Raw genomic sequence first — 3022 nt, 5'->3', positions numbered from 1 at the left:
GTGGTATTGGGTTTTGTTGTTGTTGTTGTAATAATAATAATAATAATAATAATAATAATAATAATAATAATCACTATCACTATATCACTATATACATTAAAAGAGAGTCTCGATTAACTAATAAATGTTTTCAAAACTTCCTTAATCACCGTTAAATTACAAAATTATATTACAATACCTCTTAATACAATCATTAAACATCCACTAGAAAGATTAGCTAATAAATAAAAAATCCTTCCTCTTTATCCCGATACTACCCTTCCATCTAACTAAATCGAATCAATTACTCCCCCGTAAGAACTTTTTTCCAATTACAAAATTGCAAACCCTAGATACAACAGAGTATTTTCGAACCACGAATTCTATCATTTGTAATAGGGTTTGAGGATCTAACTTGATTTGGAAATGTGCACATGAAGAAACAAGCTAAGTCATATATCATCGAGGAATGTATTTCAATTTTCACGGTACATACTTTTATATTCCCAACTTAAAATTAAGGTTTCTGATATATCGTAGCTAATTATCGATTTAGTTGTTACAAGTTTTCATATGGTCGAGTTACAAACTTATCTTCAAGTTAGCGATTGTTCTGTTATTAATATTAGGGTTCGTAATTTTCTGTTATTAGTTATAATGTAGAGGCTTTTATAATCATGTCATGCTACCAATTTAGAATTATCCAATCAAATACTCATAGCATGTTCCATCTCTTAAGTCGTTGACTCTGCTTATTTTTACTCATATTGGATATAGTTTAGTATGCATTTACTTATTTTTATATATATTACATAGTTGGAATATATTGAAATATGAGAAGTTTGTTTGGTTTTATAAATCTTGAACATACTTGACGAGCCATCAAGAAAGGATTGCAGTCTGATAAAGACTGGACCGGAGATGGATTCGTTAAAGAAAGTGAAAGTATGGTTTCTAATTGATCAAAATCAAAAGATTGATGATCGTAGTAATTAATTACTAAAAAAGTTGTTTCTTTTTTATTTAAAGTTGATTGAATATCTTTTCAGCATTTTCTTTACTGTAATGACTTGATGTATATTCAATGGTGATCCAGATCCTATGCAAAGGTAATACTTGGTGTTGCCACAATGCTAGATCGAGTTTTTACCCCATTTTTTATGTATAAAAACTTCCTCTAGATGCAGGCTTATAGTTGATAGAAAGATTCCTCAAGTATTTGGTCATGTCATTATGGGTGGGTTTGGGTTATAGGTTGTTATTACCAATCTTGAGCCCAGTTCGGTACTATGGATTTATCATGACCATCTTTTGTTTAACATAACAATCAAAGTGATATATAAAACCGACATTGATTGATTTTCCAATCTTACCATAGCTAGATAAGTTATTGCTACATTTAATGTCCGTACCATAAGATGGATGCATTATTAGTTTATTACTATTAAAAGACTCATTCGATCTGGGTTTAGGTTATAATACAGGGTTTAGGGTTTATATTATAGGGTTTAGGTTTAGGGTTTAGGTTAGAGTTTAGGGTTTAGATTTAGGGTTTAGGGTTTGGGGTTTAGATTCTAGGGTTTATATTTTAGGGCTTATGGTTTAGGGTTTATATTTTAGGGTTTAGGGTTTAGGGTTTAGGGTTTAGATTTAGGGTTTAGGGTTTAGAGGTTAGGTTTAGGTTTTTGGGTTTAGATTTAGGATTTAGGGTTTAGGTTAGGGTTTTGGATTTAGGGTTTAGGTTAGGGTTTTGGATTTAGGGTTTAGGGTTTACAATGCAGGATTTGTTAATAATCTTAATCATTTTCAGAAGGTAATATTCTTATTAACAAGATTTATTTTACCATCCACATTTGTGATTAGACTGGCTTCTGAGAATTGATCCTTTTTGACACTCAGCTTTCGAAGTTGACTGCTAAAAGTACCAGATGGCTTACTGGACGTGCAGCTAGTGTAAGTTCTTTTTGTCCATGGTCCAGAAATGACATAAATACAATAAATCAGTGTTGGGTTCTGTAAGCCGTATTATGATAATTATTCTTATTCATGATTGTAACTTTGTTTTCATATACTATTTGGGCTTTTTGAATAGTGTAAAAGTCTTCTTTATTCTTTCTTCTCCGGGCTTTTTTGATGGAATTATGATTTTCGATATAAGAATCTCATATACAAGCTTATTTATATGTAGGTTATTAGTAAATAGAGGGAGTGGGCAAATGTAGATTATGTATATCCACCCATGTTGACTCGTTAGAGATTAAATTAACCCATTCGTTCTTTTTGATTGTTCGTATTACCACCGGGCAAATGTAGTTACGTCAAATAGATCACGTTGAAATTCCTTCACATTTATATTTTAGAGAAAAGGTGCTTTGGATTAACCTAATTACACTGTTCTTTGACGTGCCGTGCTCATCCCTTGCCCGATTTGCCACCTCTAAGTAAATTTGAAGAAACGATAACCGGAGATCACTCATTTTCTCAAATTTTGTAGGCTATATCTTTAACGGAGATGGAAGATGTGGCTTGTTTGGAGGATAAGCTTGGACGACTACTAACAAAGCAAGAAAGAAGCCGAATATAGGAGTGAGTAGTCTCAAGTTATTCTTAGAAGACTTGCTGCAAAAAAGGTACACAGTTTGACTTGTCTGACTTGAACCAGTTTGACTATTGTTCATTATTGAGAGGTTGACTTCTATGTTGTTTCAAGGTATATGGATAATGTTCCCTTCATTATTTCTCTGCTCGAGCAGTAGCATAATTGTGGTACTAAGGTTTGCTTTTTTGACCTCTTTAGGTACTTGTTTAAGCTTAAATTTAAGCTATATTAAGCTAAAAATCCCAAGGTCACACTGGGTTTAGACTTATTAATATTTATATAAGGTAATTAATAGACTTATTAATATTTACACAAGGTAATTAATTTCTTTGCTTTTGATGGCTCTCAGTTTGTACTAAAACTAATCCCATTAACCTTCACAATACATATTTATAGGTCCACATGAAATATCAGGACTCCATAATACCATTTAAATATAGTGGC

General features: G+C 31.9%; 1 long non-coding RNA gene across 2 annotated transcripts; it reads left to right on the top strand.

The window, feature by feature from the left end:
* The first annotated feature begins 340 nt into the window (after positions 1-340).
* LOC139871572 (uncharacterized) lies at positions 341-2759 on the top strand. 2 transcript variants are annotated; one of them, XR_011766678.1, is made up of 4 exons: positions 349-467; positions 1879-1932; positions 2474-2609; positions 2690-2759. It is a non-coding gene; the product is annotated as an uncharacterized lncRNA (long non-coding RNA). The 2 variants fall into 2 exon arrangements; XR_011766679.1 differs by lacking the exon at positions 1879-1932 and having other exon boundaries at positions 341-467.
* Positions 2760-3022: the final 263 nt, after the last annotated feature.

Source organism: Rutidosis leptorrhynchoides, chromosome 10, assembly GCF_046630445.1.
Source record: "Rutidosis leptorrhynchoides isolate AG116_Rl617_1_P2 chromosome 10, CSIRO_AGI_Rlap_v1, whole genome shotgun sequence".
NCBI classification, from domain to species: Eukaryota; Viridiplantae; Streptophyta; class Magnoliopsida; order Asterales; family Asteraceae; genus Rutidosis; species Rutidosis leptorrhynchoides.
This window is presented reverse-complemented; position numbering and strand designations above follow the sequence as displayed.